General features: G+C 48.7%; 1 pseudogene; it reads left to right on the top strand.

The window, feature by feature from the left end:
• LOC119430888 (Down syndrome cell adhesion molecule-like protein Dscam2) overlaps nucleotides 1–19,890 on the top strand; it is a 552,287-nt pseudogene that overhangs the window by 512,298 nt on the left and 20,099 nt on the right.

Here is a 19,890-nt window from a genome sequence, read left to right as displayed (position 1 = left end):
GAAGAAATACGCAGGTCGCCGCTATAGGTCTTCTGTTGTGGCTCGAGGAAGGAAACATGAACAACAACCGATACACGACAAGAAGGCCAACGAAACGCCCGTGGCAGCAGACTTTGACTCGTTCGGCGGTCGCAGAGGGGGGAGGGGAGAAGGGGGGGGGGGGGGGGGGGGCGAGCGGCAAGAAGCCGGAAATGCTGGGCGGACACGGACGACAACGGCGCAGAGCGAAACGCTGTATTGTCTGGGCCCACGGGAGGAGCGGCTTCTTCGTCGTCCGGCCCGCCACGATAAGGCGCGGGGAGAAGACGACGAGGAGGTTGCGCCGGGCAGGCAAGCCGCGTAAAATATGACCCGATCGCTTTCCCGCCTTCCCTTTTCTTAACCCCGGCCTTGTTAGGTTCGCCCCTCCCCGCCTCTGCTTCCCTTCTCCCCTGTCGCTGTCCCGGTGTTTTGGCCCCTCGCTCGCGGCCGTGTATAGGGATCGCCGTATATACGAAAGAAGACCTTCCATAAAATTGCTCCAGCCAGCCTCCCGTGGTTCCTCGAGCGCCGACAACAATACCACGCTTGCCAGGGTCGACGGGACGGTTCTCTTCCGGAGCCTAAAGGGTGGGGAGGAATTGGGCGAGGGAATCGATTTGCGGCCAGGGCATCCGAGGAAACGCGGCCGGGAGTCACGCCGACCAGGTGTCCGTAGGTTTCCTGTGGCTCTATGAATGCACTCGAAAAGAATGCTCAGCGCTGCGTCGCTAGCAACGTTTCCCGTTTTTTTTTTCTCCCTTACCTTCCTCGCTGATTCTCTTTTGCAATTTGACACGTGCTCCCTATGCATGTTTCCCAATTGAGCTACAGTAGGCAGGCTGTCCGAATGTTCCACACAAACGTTCTTCAGCGCAGTAACGGTGCTTGCAAGTTTGAGCCTCCCGCGTATAGCCCCTGATTCCACTTTCCTCGAACGTGGCCAGATAGGGATAATGCACCGTCTGAAGCACGTGCGTACACTGACACAGGAACGCCCTTTGTTAGTGTTTTTTTTTTTTTTTCGATGTTGCTTCGTTTTCACCCACCGTCCTTATCGCTCATTATTTTCAGGTTTTATTGACACTTCACCTTGTTCACGTACTGCCAGCTACCTGTTGAATCACCTATATTTCCTCTAGAATGAACTTTTCTGGCCTATATCTGTGAGTAGCGATCGAAATAGAGCTACAAATTTCGGGAACGTGCGCACCATTTCGGACGAAACGCCTCCACCGAGCCTGCCTGCGTAGTGCTAAGCAATAGCGATGTTGGTTTCATGCCTGTGTATAATGAAAGCCCCACTGACCTAACGCTTTCACTGCGATTTCAACAGAACTTCTCAAGCATAGAAACCCCGTGACTTGCAACATACCTACTGTGTCGCTAAGCAGCATGTCTGTTCTATTAGCCAGCCTTCATTTACCGTATTCGAGCCCTTCTGAATGCATGGCTAACTCGTACAATGGGTAAATTTATTTCAGCATGGTCATAATTTACGAAAATATGGGTGTCCCTGCCTTGCTTTTGCTGCTAGTTTCTGCATCCTTGTTCGCTTCGTGCAGTTCGTTTCTTTAACGCACTGCGGTGCAGCGCTCAAAATGCAGACTTAAGGGCAAACTACACGTGCGCTTGCCGGCGCGCGTAGCGAGGAATGGCGCTTTGAACCTACAAGATGCGCGCCAGCGCGTGCCACTTTGGCTCTCTATTTTCGCCTTGGTAGACATCATTTCCTATTTTTGTGAGGCAGCCAGAGCACCGATATTTGTCTAGAGACGATATCCATGCTCGCACCGCACTTTTTTATTGCGATGAAGACTCGCCCTTATGGCATAAGTCTTGGTGTGTATACGTGTGTTATAATATGTGTGCTGTACTTTGACGCGTACGATCTGTCCCGCACCATCTGCGCATGCGCAGGCACGCGGACGCGAACTTTCGCGCGCCGGCAAGCGTACGTGTAGTTTGGCCTCAAGTCGTTCTTATGAGCAGGTGAAGAATACGAAGGAAACTTGATGCAATGACGGGGGCTCTAATCGAGTTCATTTTAGTTTGTGGAGAGATATGGCGATAATATTTGGCATGGAGAGAGTCGAAGAACTCGAGGTAAGGTCTACAAACCTTCAAGATCATGCGCTAATTATCGAAGTCATAAATAATTTTTAATGCAAGTCAAGGCTAAGTACAGTGCGCTATAATATGTAGCGAGCTCTTCGCTATACTAGATGTCAGTCAACGAAGTTTTCTTGTCATGCCATCATCGCCGTCTTTATGACGTCACCATCGTTGTTGCCATCGTTGTTGCCATATAGTTTTCGCTTAGCAGAGACCTCACCCTCCGCTGAGGGAGTCTAAAACAAGCCACCCTGTTGGCGGCTTTCTCATTTGGCAGCGCACGCTCATAAACAAAGCTATCTCGAACCATCGGCGCATCCCGTACATGACGTAAACGGGCACCTATTATAGGCGCACCGCTTCCGTGCTCTGGACAAGGGTGACAGAGTCTGTACGGCTATTCCTGCTACTTCGTCGTCTGCGCTTTCTTAAAGCGCATCAATGTATGCTAATTCGTCCAGGTGTCTGTCTGCGCTGCTATGGTTTCCGTCAGTAAGTGAAGGCGACCTTTAAATGTCGTTGTCAGACCATACAGTCGCGTGGAGGTGCGAGGGCATTTGTGGTGTTGTTCCGTCGGTCATGTGCGAGCTCAAATCCCTGGATTCGATTGCTTTCTTTTAAATACATATACAGGGACTTTGATGCGAGCAAGCGCTTTTAAGCTGCAGAATCTGCGTTAACTCCATAAAGCGCTCTGCGAAGGGCAGCTGGGGGTGCAACAGGGATGCAAGTGCCTTCCGATTGCCGAGTGCGAGCGAAAGTCAATAAAATGGTGTGAGAGGAAGGCAGACAACGACACGCAGGCGGGGCTGCTCCGACTTAAAAATGAACGTGGAGGCACTCTAATTTAAAGGAAATTGGATAACGAGGTAGGCGTAATTTGACGCGCTTAGTTGTACGGTACGCGGGAGTGACGTCATAGGTTTCCAGACCTCGTTTTGCTGTTTTCGTGACCTTTGTGTGCTTTGTTTGATTCTTCTCGCTTGGGTGGAATACAGTTCAGCCCAGTGCACGTTAGCTGGGGAAAGTTGTACTGTCCTATGCAATCAATATTTTATCGTTTACGCCCCAGCAAATTGTTTTTTTTTTTGTTTTTTTTTTTTTTTTTGTTACCGACGCAACCTTCTTTCGGAAACAGCTTACTACCCTAGGAAAAATATGAGTGCTAGCTTAGCTAGAGCGTGCCAATGAGGTGGACATTTATGTCTATGATTCAGTTTCCTGGGATGGCTTTGAAATTACGGCTATTACACTGGGTTTCTTTCTTCTTTTTTTATGAACCTCACCTTAGAGCGCTCAAATTCTGATGAAATGATTATCATCAAAACATTTAGTGGCGATTCAGCAGGAAATGCAAGAGAAATTCGTTAGCAATACGTCGTACTTCTTTCAGGTCCCGGATCCATGATTGAAACCGCGTTCACCCCACATTGCAAAATGTTGTTCAGGGGCTCACCAGACACACGCCCCGACTCTTCGAGGAACGAAGTGCAACCACCATCAGCAGACCAAGCGGCTTCCCACACTACACACATCACACGCACTTTTTTGCGCTCTGACACTCCTAATGCTCACGCATTAAAATGTTGCTGAGGGAATGGTTTACTAAAGGGGAGGTGTGTGTCTTTGACAAAAAATTTTAAAATCTTTATTCTTTAAGTTAAGGTGCGGAAAACTTGTACATATGTGTGATGTTATATGTTTATTTCAATTGGTAGGTCCATTTTTGTTTACCTTCTTTGGTTCTAATTTTATGCAAGCTTCCTTCAATTATTCTCATTAAAATAATGATTTAAGGAATGTCATAGGACCAATCTTAATGCTCTGCCTTACCTAGAACACGGTTTGCGAGGTTTTGAAGTTGAAACTCGAAAGTGTGTTTTTCTGGTACTTGACATTGAAGTCTCGCAGCATTTACTTGGTGCGCACCACCCGCTCTGGCGAGCGTTTGTCACGTACCACAGGCGGCGGCTGTACGTGTATGGGACTTCGAGTCAGTCTGCATTAGGCAAAGCCCAAGCGCGTTACACACGTGATACGGCATCTACTTTGCTTCGTCTCTATTTTGCTTCTCTTCGCGCGCGCGCGATAATCTGCATTTCCACGGCGCCCTGAAGTTTTCGAATTAAATAAACGAACGGAAAGAACGGAACTTTCGCCACTATTTCGTTCGGCACCACTTTCGCTTTCAGCGTATCACAAGCGCGAAGAGGTAGTGCAGGTCGAGTATAGACAGTGAAACCAAGACGCATGCCACTCTATATGTTAGCTCAATGTTTTGCCTTCTGAAATTAAAAAAAAAGATAGAAACAAAAGGTGGGTTTATTTTCGAGGACTAAGCAGTGCCACAAAGTGAGTGGCAATAATGGAGAAAGAAGGAAAAAGAGTATGGACAACGCAAAAAGTAATAGCCATCGGTGATCACCTTTAGTTTGGGCAGGTTCGTCCACCGAGCTGCTATGAGAAGTTAATCACAGTGGGCATCAAGGCTGTCTTGCACTGTTTTTGTGCTACCGTTTCATCCAGCTCTTAAAGACCGGCGGCGGCGGCGGAATGCGCTCATGCTTGACCAAGTGTAGCATTGCACAAGATGGAAGTATCTCTGCGTATAACGAGAGAGTCCGTGAAAGAGGGCAAGGGGGATATTCTGGGAGAAAGCCAAACGCACTTAGCAAGGCCAACCAGCCGAATCTTTTCGGGCAGTGAGGCATTGCATACTTCCGAAGGTAACAAGCTTCGGCCATTGCAGCAGAGTTAATAACGTTCTAGAAGAAATCGCCTCTGAGAGTACAGTGTTTCGCAAGTCCAGGTTTTTTTTTTTTTTTTTAGGTCTCCTTCTGAGACATCACCAGCCACTCCGCATCATATCCTTAAGTGCTGCTGTGTTATTCAAGATGTCCTGAGAATCACGCGGTAGTCTGAAACATGTCGCAATCTCGCAGGCGCGCTTATCCCCTGCTGCAAGTGACCCTCCCAAGAGGTGGTAAGAACTGCCAGCCGCAATATATTCTCACCTCGAGCTCGTTCGTCGTTTTTATTTTTTATGTCGTCGAGATCCGTACTGGATCTTAGCTAATCATTTTTTAAAGATTACTGTAATAAGTCACCTTCCCAAGCCTCACGGCTAGCCTATCGTCGCACAGACATGGTATCCTCCAGTAATTTTCGTCTAACGACACGTTTCTTTGACAGCGCCTGATGTAATGAACGCGACGGCCTTGTGCGGGCTATGGGTGGACGGCCGGCTAACGGCTCACCGCCATCCCCGGTCTGATTTTTTTTAACTGTTTTCTACGAGCCTGTCGGTCGCTGGCGCAAGACGCAGCGTCAAAATGAAAGCATATATAAGAGATTAAACGATGTCATTTATGTGCGGCCTATCACCACGTGGCTTTCGCAAATACGTTTTTCTGGGCGAAATAATAATGGCAGCTGCAGCCACAGTGCAGGTTTCCTTACGTTCGTATTTCTTCGGCCCTTCTCTCCTTTTCGCGAACAGTTGGTCGTCGCTTCATCTTGTGAAACGCGCCCCGAAGCGGTAGGATAAAGTCCCTTGCTCAAACACACGCCTTGACATATTGGTCTTCAACCCTGAGTCAAGATAATACCCTCACCGAGTTCGATCTCTGCTCATTGTGCTATCGTGAGTTCAGCCGTCAGTTTAACTTTTTCTACTTCATTGCAACTACTGCCGCTTCTGAACCGGGTAACCCGGGCAGACTCTTTCGCGAAAGGCCAGTGTCATCGCGCAATGGAGGGTTATTGTCATTTATTTACCGCAAAGCCTTTGGAGCAGCTCATTTATCGTCTTTCAGAGCACCTTAAGAGCTTTTGTTTAGTCCCCAGGCAAGTGCTGGTTTCACAACGCCCTTCCCCGCGTTTGCAACAACAATATAACAGCTGTGATTAGAAACTGCTCTCCATCTTGTTCGGCAGTAACTAATGTACCACTGAATGGAACATTCAGTTGGAAAGAGAAAGTTATTTTTGTGTTATTTACGAGGCACTGGCGAGTGTCAGGCACATATGCACGCATTGAAATACAGTCGTTCGCACGAATGAACGAGCCTTACAAATAAGTACAACTCATGTCTGTTCAAAACATACTTGTTTAATTTTGTAATAGGTTCAATAAAGATAAACAAGGCGTGCATTCACAAATATTTCAAAAATTTTATTCAGACTCCTTCGCGCTTGTTTTTAACCTCGTTGCAGCTACACCTTTTGCGCCATGCAGGTAAGAAGATGCTTTCCAACGCATGGCATGGGCGGGTCCATGTTGAATCACGTGAAAGCGCCGGCATGAATGGGCTTGTATTTCGAAAGGTCGGCGGCGGGATGACCGAACGGCCGCAGACAAATCAGCGTGTTTCGTAGGTGCATATTAATGCACGTGTACTGGGTCATATATATGATACCAATAAATAGAAAACACGCAGCGATTCAGTCATTTGTAATTTCAATGCTGACTACACGGTCTAGTGGCGGTTGCGCTCCGCGCAGTGAGCTAAAGCACACGAGCATTCCGCCGAACAACTTGAGGCGAAGCGCCGCACATGCAGCGATTGATGCGCTAATTTATTCTTCAACAGACATAATGGGCCAAAACTCGTTGGGCCGTCCGCCCCCATGCAGTCGCGTTCCTGCATGTGCGCATAACCCGCACTACGTATTTTCCTATTCTGCTGTTTACAAATCTGCTCGCGTACATTCTGCCTGAGTTTTCCATTCTTCATCTCAATAAACTAGAGTTGGCCCAGCGTACTTGTGGTCCGTATGCGCTTGTCGCTGACATTGCAGCTATCCAAAAATGGATGTGAAGTTGTGTTGCTTAGTTTTAACATTGAAAGATTCATTGTAGGGATCCAAGTCATTTTTCTAGTCGTATGCGGACCCGAACGGACATCCGGTTTCTCAATTTAACTATGATAGTGCACGGGCAGACTTGATCCAGCAGAGGCCTATATGCATGGAGGAAGGAAAAAGATAGGAGGGAGCCTACTGCAACCCGATTGTCGCCGACTGTGGTGGCCCAACACGTGGTGAAAACGTCAGAGCACGGAGGATACGTCAGAGCGCGCGGCAGAGTTTAGTACTCCCGGTTGATTTTTTTTTTTTTTCAATATCCATTCAAATTCATTTGAAACTTTTCAAATTCTACGTGATCTTGACGTAAGACGTCACGTGTTGGGCCACCACTGCTGGCTACACGAAGCGTTCGCTTGCCAAGTCTGGCTGTGTGACGTAATGCTCCCTCCTATATTTTTGCTTCCTCCGTGCCTGTATGCCTCGCACGCAGGCAAGCTTCGCGCCCTGATAAGCCAATCAATGTATCTATGCACTAAACTTTTTGACCACTTGGGCACTTCTGCATGGCTACAGTGACGTCATATCAACGTAGCATATTACATTGGCCGGCGTGAACACCGTTGCTGAACGCATTTGCAAGTGGCTTGGGCCAGATACGAGCTTAACGAAATCGCCGTCTTCTCTCTCTCTCTCTCTCTCTCTCTCTCGCTCTCTCTCTCTCTCTCTCTCTCTCTCTCTCTCTTAGATTGTTGTTTTTCTTATTTTTTAGCATGCGTACTATACGGTGTCATAAAACTTGCGAGACGGCCTGTTGAAGCTCATTGAAAGCCCTTTTCCTCCAAGAACTCGTCCAGTCGTGAATCCATGCACTGAAGCGTTTCAACCTCGCGTACACCCTCAAAATGTTGTAAGAACACGCGAAGATTTTCCGTCCGTGTAAGATAAACCAGCACTCAGCCCGCACATCTGTTCAGAATCGCAGTAACCGATCTATACTGAATCTGTGCTTCTACGGATAGCCTATACGAGTCAATGTCTTCTTTTTGGAAGCACGCCCAGCGTCGCAAAGGTATCCGCGGATGCAAAGGACGAGGCGCTCTTCTTTCTTTCTTTCTTTCTTTCTTTCTTTCTTTCTTTCTTTCTTTCTTTCTTTCTTTCTTTCTATTTTCTTTCTTTCTTTTTATTTCGCTTTTGCAAAGTCGTTCTTGACCGAGGGGTCACGCTCTCGCATTCAATACTGTATGTGCTGCGAGTAACACATCCAAACATAGGTAAAATGACTTACGGGGGCGTCAAATCCGTTCGTTGTCACAGCAATGATTAGGCTTTCGACGTTCTGCCGCGCGCGCCGTCAGTCACGCCGACGCGCCCATAGCATTCTGGAGCATTCTGACAAACGCCGCGTGTTTCGCAATTAACGCGACCCGAAGACTTGGCGGATTCCGCGCGCCTAAAACTCATCCGTGGTTTTTTTTGAGCGGCGCGCGCCTCCGTCGCTGGCGCCACGTATCGAGCGGGGAAACCCGCGCGCATGGACGGCCCCCCGTATGCGATGCGTCGACAGCGCCACGCTGCGTCTTCGACTTTGGCTCCGCGACTCTTATTAAAACGTCACTCGAGACGCCTACGCCAAGGGCTTTGGACGGCGGCCCGCGCGCCGGCTTCTTTAATTAATTCGCGCGGCCACCCCCCTACCCCCTGAAAAATCCATTTCACCGCCAGAGGCGAGAGCGTATTCGAGCCCAGACGCGCGTATATGAGCCGTGCGTTACACGCCGCTACAACCACTGGCCAGCCGTCCCCTTCCTCTGCGACTTGTAATTCGTGGTAGCTTCGTGGGGGAGGGGGAACAAGAATAAGAGGCTGCTACTGAGCCCTCCAACCTGATACCTTAGGCTGCCCAGAAACAACACACGCACAAAAATTAGATGCCATTTAATAATTCGACTAACCGGCGAAATCCTTTCTTTTCCCATGACAAGAAAAGAAAGAGAAAAAAGTCTGACGCTCAGGAAACCGCCCGCACCATCGGCCCGGACGTATTAAGTATGGACTGCTCAACGGCTGCGCAACTCTTAGCAACCTAAACTTTGTTTCTCAAGGGCGAAACTTGGACACGGCCTTGATTGCTTTTTCTTCTTGGAAGTTTTCTTCGTTCGGAATAGCTTATGGTGTCGTCAGCGACGAAATTAATTTGCAAAGGATTCAGCATCTCATATTTCGCCGTACTGACGTGCAAAGCATCGTCGTGGTGCTCGCACGGCGTAGGGGCATTTTCTATATGTTTAATTTGGAGAAAGAGGCTGATTTCCATCCTGTTAATCAGCGCCAAGCTCGCCTAAAATCAATGTTTTGACGTAGAGACCGCCACCTCTTTCCGTTCGTTTCTTCGGGGAAGATGTAGCGGCAGCCTGTCACGTGTCACGCTACAATAAATCACCACAATACAGGGCGCTTCAGTTAACTTGTGCCAAGCCTTAAAATATGCACGTGTGCGCTACGAGAATGTAACCAAGGGCGCTATAACGTAAAATGATTCCAAACTGTATTGATTCCAAACACCTGGCGTCAAATTTACGTAACCACCGACGCAAGCATCGAGCGGTGACCCGCAGCGTTGTCTGAACAACCCAATCAAACACTCTCCTCGTTTATAGGAGATCACCTTTGTTCGCTTTCAAACCCAATTACATCGTCTACACTCAGCGGTTTTTCTTATCTAATTGGCTGACAAAAGGCGAGGAGCACGCTCTAGTAGAGAGGGTTTCGATGGCCGAGCCAGCATAGTGAAAAGAGATAACTGCATGAAGAGGGTGGTGCCGGCTTCTTCCATTGGTCCGCTTCGCCTTACTTAGTTTGCGGTGGCTGGTCGAAAATCACGGCGGCGTGCAACGGAAGCATAAGAATGCCGCTAAAACGGATCCTCAGCAAGGGAGAGTTGGCAGAGCGATGTCGTATGCATGCCGAAAGGGCTCGATAACGTTTTACTGCCACGCAAAAAGGTTTACCATGCGCAAATAAATACATGCTCACCGGCAGGTGCGAGTAGCGAGGGCCTGAGCGATCGGCGGGCAGCCATCTTCTATTCCTTTCGGAACGGGGCAATCTGTGGCTGTTCAGAAAAATTTTCAGTTTTGTTCGGCATATTAATACATTTTTTTCGCGTACACGTCACTTTGACATGGTGAGTTTTCGCGGTTTTGTGAGGTCGCGTGACAGACAGGCGAACTGGGCATAGCCAGAAGACATTGGACCAATAGCAGAGGGCTAATGGTGAAAAGGCGTCGAATCCGGAATGATTATTTTTCTTTTGCGTGGTTTAATCATGCATAATCAATGTGTACACGTTATATCAGATGGGGAGCTATCACGGTTTTCGTGACGTCTCGTGACAGACAGGCGAAGTTGGGAGTGACCCGAAAATGTTTTGACCAATCGTGGAGGCTGATTGCAGAAATTGGAATCAAAACAGTTTGGAATCATTTTACGTTATAGCGCCCCAAGCTAGTATTTCCCGCTATGCTTGATTACTAGTAATAAATAAATAACTTTTAATGCTCTTCTTTAAATACGAGATCTTCAATGGAGAAGCTGTAGAGCCTATTGAAAAATATCCAAAATAGCTCTTTCCGAGACGTTAGCTGCAGTGTTGTTCATTTTTTTCCGGGCTGTTGAGAAAACGTGCGAGATTTGCAATAAAGTACCACGTGATTAGGCACTTGAGCACAGCGGACATGCTACCAACGAATTATCCGTGCTGCGCGCACACCGAACGCGTGGATAGGCTGTCAGCAAAAATGAGAGGCGACGGCCACACCCGTCATCTGCGATGCCCATCGCCATCCACCGTCAAATCTCCTGGCACTTTACGTATTCTGTCAACAACAAAAATGCTGAGAGAACTTGCCATGCGCTATTTTCGTATACTCATGGCTCCATTTGCTTCATTGCTTCAACAGACAAGATATCTTGGCAATAGTGGATCCCAAGACCATTGTATTCAATCCATGTTCGTTGCTTAAGGCATATTCATTCGTTCGATTTGCCTGCAGAATCGATCATACGTTGGTAATATGTTTCATGACCCTAATGTCGCAGCGCACAAGAGCCTAGTCACGTGGTACTTTTCAAAAATCTTGCGCTCTGTCTCTCCAGCCCCGAAAGATTAAAACGACAGCACCTATCTTCACGAAAACAATTTATTCGTATATTTCTCAATAGGCCGTACAACTTAATTGAATATATTGAGCTACATAAATGTTTTAAATTTGGTTAATTGGTTATAATTAATCGAAGGTTACAATACAAAATACGTTTGAGTTGCTCGAAAGCACAGTGAATAATACTAACTGGGTTTTATTCTCGTAGCGCCCACGTCGATTTTTTAAGACTCGACACAAGTTAGCTGAACCACCCTGTATATACGTCGATATAGACACTCCGCCAAGTTCTGATGTGAACGGCATTGAATTAAATTGAGTTGTGGGGTTTTGCGTGCCAAAACGGCGATTTGATTATGAGGAACGCCCTATAGTGGGGGACTCTGGATTAATTTTGACAACCAGGGGATCTTTAACGGGCCCCCATTGCACGGGGCACGGACGTTTTCGCATTTCGCCCGCATCGAAATGCGGCCGCCGGGGCCGGGACTCGATCCCGCGATCTCGATCATGTTGTCAAAGGAGATTTAAGCTCAGAAGTACTGCAGATTGGGCAAGTTGGTGCATCGTAAGCTTGACTTGCTTTAGCGCAACTCAGTTTGAGTATGAAGGGAAAAAAAGGTGAAAGGGTGAGCGCTAACTTCCAACTGGTTTTATTTCATGACCCTATTGCGCAATATATAGCCCTCACAAAGCGCACGTGACATAACAAACAAAATTAAGAAGCATGCGAGTGCAGTTCACTGAACCTGTGTTGACAATCTAAGAAATTCACGTTCCTTGCTTGATAAAGCTAAGGAGGGTGTACTTACGCACATCTGCTCACATTTCAAAATGGCATCAGCCTCAATAATCTCACGCGTCACTTGATTGTGGCTACGTCCTATGATGATGTCTCTGTCATCATCATAAGACGTAGCTTTAAGCACTGAAAAGCACTGAAAGCACTCATAGATTTAAGCACTGAAAACTACGGTGCATCTGCGTAATCATTCTATTTTTTCCTTATTTTTTTTCACTTTGGGCACTGGGCAGTATACAGAGACGGTGTATCTCTCCCCAGGTACGTGCTCAAGGAGGAGAACGACGAGCGAGGCCGCCTTTCTACGCTCAAGATCCGCACGGCCGAGCGCAGTGACTCCGCGACCTTCAGCTGCACCGCGTCGAACCCCTTTGGCAAGGACACTGGCAGCAGCCGCGTAATCGTGCAAGGTGAGCGACCGACCACGCGAAGCCGAAATTCGGGCGGCCGTTGCTGTGCGCAGCGAAAATCGACCCACGTAACGGCTGTGCGACAGCCGACACCCGCGCTCCCGCGTCAAGTGTGCACGTCAGCCAGCGACAGCTTGAAGTGGGCGTCTTCTCCCTGTCATCGGTAGCAGTTGCGTCATCGCGAGCGCCTGCTTGCCTATGCAACAGCTTCGAATAAAGCGGAGAGATTAAAAGATACATTCATAATGAATGGTATAAGTGCGCAAAGGGGGGACTAAGACAAGAAAGAAGACGGGACGAGCGCTCTTAACATTTATTATGAACGCTAACCAACTCGCCGCACTTGCTGTGTTAGTGTAAGACGCATTCAGCCAGATTTCTGAAAAGAAAAAAGAAAAAGAATTGGTATTGGAAGACATTTATTCACTAATACAAAAAACAAGAGCATGGCGTTTCGATCGACGCTCGTCCAACAGCGCGTATATGAGTGCACAGGAGGGGTCCATGTCCTTCACCATTTTGTAGGTGCAGCAACGCTCTTGGACCACAGTGATTCAACCGTACCGTGATTGCAAGTGTATACTTGATTTTGATGATTCAAGCGGTCTTTTCCATGTTCGTTGTCATGACGCGACGGCCGGCCACCCGGCATTTCTGCCGGGTGGCCGGCTCCCTGACGAAACATCCGTTTTTATCACCTCGAGTGATTTCTGATTTACACTATGCCTTCTCACGCCCTCCTCATGCACACCTTGTTTTGAGCAACAATATCCATGTTACACTCTTCGTCTGTCTTAGCGAGATGGAGAACACATCTAAAACGCTGCGCTATTGCACGCGTCAGCGTTCATAGTGTAGCTGTCAGAATACTGTCAGAATTGACGCTTCAACCGCGTGAATTTTCTCGCAAGCACAATAATAGTAAGGAGTTGGCGTTTCAGTGCCTTCTGCACTATGCCCAGATCGTTGGCACGTGGTTACGTAGGGTAGAGTCATTTAACTGAACGTGGCGGCACTTCCTCTTCACGCTCCATGACGGACGTTGTACTTTCATCCACAGAGGTTCCCGACGCACCCGAAGACCTTCGTGTGGCGGAGGTGACCAGCAATGTGGTCAGCCTAGTGTGGACGGCGCCCTACGCCGGCAACAGCCCCATCACGAGCTACTCCATCGTCTACCAACCGACCGGTATGTCGAATTCACGCGTTGTCACCATGCAGGGACTCGAGCTCCTGATCTGTTTTTCATGCGCTGTGCGTGACTGAGTGGGAGTAATTGAGCGACCGCGTGTTAGTATGCCCTGAGTGCTCACCCTGCAAGGTCATTATCCAACGCAATTACGCCTGTTGACACTACGGGATCAAAGTGCTAGTGTGTACACACAGGCTGTAATACACTGAATGTGTACCGATGCGCATAGGAAGAGTGGGTGGGAGGAGTGGTCAGCCCCTGTTTATAAGTTCCTCCAAGGCGGTAACGCTGCCTTGGTAGTGACAATACACCACAAAGTCTATTAACTTATACGAGGATGGTTCCAAGTCTTTTCCTATTGACTGCTCAACGGCCTTATGTTCGGTGTGCCTTCCCACTTGAATGGCGCAGTGGGAGGAGGCCGACACGACCATGACTCCGTGCGGCGCATCTCAGTGCCGGGGGGACTGACCACGGCGTCGGTGACGAACCTGCAACCGGTGACCGAGTACCAGTTCAAGATCATTGCCAACAACGACCTTGGCTCCTCCGGACCCAGCAAGCCTATATCAGTCACGACAAACATGGAAGGTGAGAAACCCACAAGTGGATTATGCGTAAGCTACTCCAGTGAGTTGCATCTATAGTCGAATAGATAGCTGGGAGAGTTCGTGCAATTCATTCCGCGCCGTGTGTTTGTCTCTTCGTATACCTTTGAGCTGCAGCTAGCAGCACACTGACACTCCGAGTCCCCCTGTTGTTACATATCTTGTGCGAAGCGCTGCTTGTAACCTTGCAACATGTTTTACTCACGCCGTATACTCTGTAATGCCTGCAGGAACCGGACAATACTCCACTTTCGCTTCCATGGCATTAAATCCATGTCCGTAGTTTCAGATACTCTATAGGGTTTAGGGAAAATGTTTAAAAACGAACACGAAGAACGCTCTCGCTTGATATATTTTTCCGGGGACTTCATTCAACGATGCGTGCCGTACATTTACACAAATTCGCTTTGTCTTAGTGATAATGGCTTTTGCATGAGACTTTTAAATTCACGTTTGACTGCGCTTTTTCAGCACCCCAGGAAGCACCATCCCAAGTTAGTGCGGCCGCGTTGGATTCAAGCTCTATCAAACTCTCCTGGAGGGTAAGTCCGCTACCAGGGATGTTCACATATGCTTTGGAGTGCTGCTGGGAGGCTTGGTTTACTTCAGGCTTAGTTCGCAGGTCGCGATTCTTTGGCGGCAGTTTTAGCTAAAGTTTGGCCCTGATTTAAGGGTGTCAGACTCCCAGGACGGTTACGCGTGTGTAACGCGAATGTTTAAGCGCTAGCTGTGGTGCGGGCTAGGCGGTTTCGCTCCCGATCTCTAGCTCGCCGAATCGCTTGGGGGTCCGAAGTTCCTGCTTCCTCCTCGGCATTTCAGCGTAAAGGATGCTTTATAGCGTGCTGGTTTAACTACTAACGCCGATGCTCGAGTGCTCGCCGTTTTCAAAGCATACACTTACGCACGCCGCGATGTTAAACACCATCTGGTTAACGGGACGCGGCGGCAAACACCCGCGCCGCCGCTGACTAACGATGGGAAAGGAGAGACGTGACCGCGCCGCGGCAAAGCTTCCATGATACTGCAGGGCACAATCGGTGGATTCCGCCGCCCGTGATGCTTAGTGATGCGCGGAGGGCAACAACACCTGGTAGCGTTGTAGGGAACTGACCTTTGCGTGACGTGAGCAAACTCTCGCGACTCATTCGCGCGTGCGCTTGCATTAATGAGAGAGAAGAGTGGAGGAGGTCCGAGGGATGAGAATGGAAGTCCTCGGACAACGCCCACAAACACGAAACTGAGGAATGAGCTAAGAAAAGGTAACGCTTTAAAACGTCGAAATATTTAAGAATGATCACAGCGACAGGCCATTATGAGAAAATGACGCTTATGACGCTGCAGCGCACGACGACAAATAATAAGCGAAGAGAGTTAACCGTTACCAAGTACACCCTGAGTCCATGACTATACAGAGAAGACCTCGGCACTGCAAAAAAAAAAAAATTTGCATTTTACATTGATGTTATTTGTACATTGATTGATTGAAAATTAATGTTCTTGATGTTCATTATGAACAGATATTCATTATGTACCCCGAGAAGTATCTTGTTTTGTCGCATATCTCCAAAGCCACATACGTATATAGGGAATTCTGCGCATCTGCGTTTTGGCCAGTTTGCTTTGTGCTTACTTGACATACGTAATTTTGCTGTCGTAAGCAGAAATAATCGCCGTTATCGCGCACTACTACAGTCATTTAGGCGCAGTCATGCAGTGCGAAATGACCCGGCAGTGCCACTTATGCCCCGGCACTTACTTTTGTTTTTTCATTGATTTCAGAAACCACACCACGACCATAAGAACATGCAGATCAGTGGCTACTACGTGGGCTACAAGCCTCAGGTCACCAATGAGCCTTTCATTTACAAGACGGTAGAGGTTGACAACAAAGGTGTCAAGGAGGAGTTTGTCATTGGTGGCCTCCAGAAGAACACCAAGTACGTCATCGTCGTCCAAGCGTTCAATGGCCAGGGAGCCGGTCCTGCCGCCGATGAGATCGTTGTGAAGACCTATGAATATGGCAAGTGAAGCCTCTAGACTGTATGTCTGCAATAGTGTTTCTGTACCAGTTGCGATGTCTCTCTGGCTGTAACATTCTGCTGCCTAGCGCTTTTTATGGGAGTGGAATGCAACACCACCAGTGTGCCTATAGCTTCCGTTGCTTGTTAAATGTCTCCAGGGGGCGAAAATTATATCGTAGCGGTCCGCTCTCTTAGCCCAAGGGTAGCCTTCGAACGTAAAACATCATCAAGCATGAACAGTACTTCTGCTGACCCCCAAAACAAGTACTCGTTTAAGAAATAGGCAGGCATATATTTTTTCAAGTCCTCGTGGCGTTTGAGTTGGCTCAGTTCTTGTCATAGAGAAAAAATATATATATTGTACAAGAATAACACTTGGCCTGGCATCCGAGTATTCACCCTTGAACCGACCACAAAAAAAAGAAGATAATTCATGACCTGTCTGTTCTATCACCTTATGCGAGACTATGCTTTTTACGCACGCAAGTGCGACTTCTTTTTTTACGTAACTCTTCGTTTATATTGCACGTCTGCACCGGCAATTGACTGTGAAGTTTGTATTTATATTAACTTCATTCCTCCCCTATTTCCTGTCACAGTTTTCTTTTTCACGCCAAATCGATAACAACTACATGAAATAAGCGAGAATGGTAATTCCCGCAGATCCCCCACGGTCTCCTCCGCTGCGCGTGATCGCGACCACGTCTACGTCGGTGCACGTGCGTTGGGAGCCTGCGGGCAAGGACAGCGTGGTGACGGGATACATTCTCCACTACAAACACGCGTCATCAGAGTGGAAGGAGGAACAGCTGCACAGCTACCAGACGAATAAGATCCTCGACGGCCTCCTGTGCGGAACGACCTACCAGCTCTTCCTCACTGCTTTCAACGACATCGGCCGCGGAGAGCCAAGCCCTGTAGTGGAAGTCACCACCGAGGGCAAAGGTATACTGTACTCTTCTCGTGCTTCCCGGAAAAAAAAAGATGCAACGTTTGCTCGTCCTCGTGGCTCTACATGGAATTGTCGCACTTTACTCGGTTGTCCCGTTATGTCGTAAGCTGTAGCACTCTCACTTCGAACTCTGCAGCTTGTAAAGCCCTTGTCAAAAGAAACGAAAGCACTGCGCGCTAAACTGCGCCTGGTTCCGGGACGTCTAGACGGCCTCATGTTGCACCCAGAGTCCACACTGCTTATTTTCGTCCTCACAGTCCAGAGCTCTCGGGCGATGCGATGCATCCAGGACACAGCACCATTCATGCTCCTAGTTGATTCGTTTCTTTTGACAACTTATCTACATGTACGGGCAGCTACTCCTTCTGCTCATTATAAATTACTCACTCAAAAGCTTTGCGATAATATTTTGAAACACAGTAGCCATTTTCTTCGGCGCGTCGAACACTGCCCTGTCTGTCTTATGCGGCAATATTAAGGGGCTCGAGCTTCCGTATATTATCGCGTTAGTTCACTGTTTACCGTACCCTCTAGGCATTCGGTCACAATGAGGCCGTCGCAGTCGCCATGTTCTGTTCTCACTGAACTCTTTTCGCTCGTGTCACGACACTCCCGTTGACAGCCCGCTCGCCTCGCAGCGCCCGTGGCTCCGCCCGGTGACTCGTTCGTGTCGGCCAACATGTCGTCGGCGAGCGTGCAGCTCAAGGCGTGGGCCGACGGCGGCTGCCCGATCCGCCACTTTGTGGTGCAGTACAAGCCGCAGAGCACGCGCGACTGGATAGTCGTCTCGAACCACATCGTGCCCGAGCAGCAGACGCTGCAGCTGAGCGACTTGAGCCCAGGCACGTGGCACGACCTGCTTGCCGTGGCGCTCAACGACGCCGGCAGGACCGAAGCCGACTACCAGTTCGCCACCCTGACGCTGCAAGGCGCCACGGTGCCGCCCCCGTCGGCCGGGGGCTCTTCGTCCGGCAGCCGGCTGGACGACGCGGCGCTGCTCGTGCCCGTGCTGTGCGCCGCGGTCGTGCTCGTCGTCATCGCGGCTGTCGCCTCGTTCGTGGTCGTCTGGAAGCGCCGCGGGGACCCCTTACCCGACGCCGCCTCCGACAACTGTGAGTGTCTCGACTCGCCAAATGTGCGCCGCGCATAGGAGCGCACGAATGCCAGCGTCTCCATACACAAAGCACGAGCGTATAGCGGTTGAGGCGAGTTGACAAGACGGAGGCACGACGAGGACACACGGAGCGCTACGTGCGTCCTTTTCTTTTGTCCTCGTTTTTCGCGCGCTACCATACATACCTTATTAGGGCTGATTGCATCATTTGGCCAAATCCGCGTTCTTTCACCGCCATAATGACACAAACCACTGCTGAACATGATAAGTCACGAAAAGTAAAGGTAAACGACTATCAACTTTTTCCAATACGAATAGTAAGTATTGAATATAGAATAGTGAAATGCGGACGCATATATTTTCAGCCATAATATTTATTTCGGTATAGTTAGGGACCACACCGGTACTGACTAGAACAAAACAAGAAGCTAGCTATCAAGGACAAAGGATCGCTTTTAACGCGACAGCGTTACCCCGTGTCGCAGAAAATCCGGTAGAATGCAATGATTGTGCACTTTTCTTTCAAGGATAGCGGTCAGCTGCCAGTAATGAATTCGTATAGCCTGCCGCGCTCCAACCTATTTTTATTCTTCTGTAAATTTTCGTCTCATTATCAGCGTCCCCTGTGAGTGAGCGGTCTAAATAAATGTACTCGCACAGATTCGTGGCTGACTGCCAGTCACAGATCCTCGTTCTCTTGCCAGGCTATTGAACATTGAGCAAAGGGAGACGATGCCAGCAAGGACAATTGCCTTGACGAATAGACACGCGCGTGATTGGTTACCCGAGCGCCGTAAGTCCGCTCACAGGTGGGCTCCATGCTGCCAGCCTGCATGCGAAATGGCGCTCAGCGTGTGCAGAGCCACTGGTATGATGTCGTCTCCATTTCATCGTCTGGTGCAGGGGCTTGTCGCAGAAAGCACTTGGATTTTTTTCTCTCTCTCTTTTCTTATTTTTTCGCTAACAGTTCTGTGGTTGTAACGAGCTATATAATTTATGAGGTAGTGATGCCATTTCGTCTTTACATGATCCAGAGTGACGTGGGGAATGCGGGAGATGGACATTCAAGACGATGAGCAACACGAGAACAAGGTGAGAGCAGGAGCCAACGTTTCGACAAGTGGACTTGACTTCTTGAAGGCGACATATGCTCTCCTCGGCACAGTATATTCTAAAGGGGAGAGAAAATAAGGCGGGTGGGTGAGGAAACGACCGAGAGTGTGTTATGTCGCCTTGAAGAAGACAAGTCCACTTGTCGAAACGTTGGCTCCTGCTCTCACCTTGTTCTCGTGTTGCTCATCGTCCAGAATGACGTAGTAATACTTGCGGCAGCGTCCTGGATTTTTTAACAACGGCCGTGCAGGATGTGCATTCGAATCCCGCAGACGTCTCGCCAACGCTTTCTTCGTCAGTTTTTATGTTCTTGCTTCCGACCGTTGCCATTTCGCCCTTCACTCTGTTGAAGATGTTATTTCTAGAACAAAAAAAACAAATCGCATGTGCAGTATTAGCGAGGCGTTTCTGCTGAGTTGTTCGTAGACGAGGCGGACATAATTTGCCGCTATTAATCCGAGTTTCAGGGAAGTAATTAACAAAAATTATTAGAAACTTGCGGGTAGTTGTTAATATGGTACATTTGGAAGCACTCACGTTTTCTTGCATCCCATTTTTTTTATCTTCAAAATCACG

This window comes from Dermacentor silvarum, chromosome 1 (assembly GCF_013339745.2).
Source record: "Dermacentor silvarum isolate Dsil-2018 chromosome 1, BIME_Dsil_1.4, whole genome shotgun sequence".
Classification (NCBI taxonomy): Eukaryota; Metazoa; Arthropoda; class Arachnida; order Ixodida; family Ixodidae; genus Dermacentor; species Dermacentor silvarum.
Note: the sequence above shows the minus strand (reverse complement) of the source record. Positions and strands in the feature narration are given on the sequence as shown.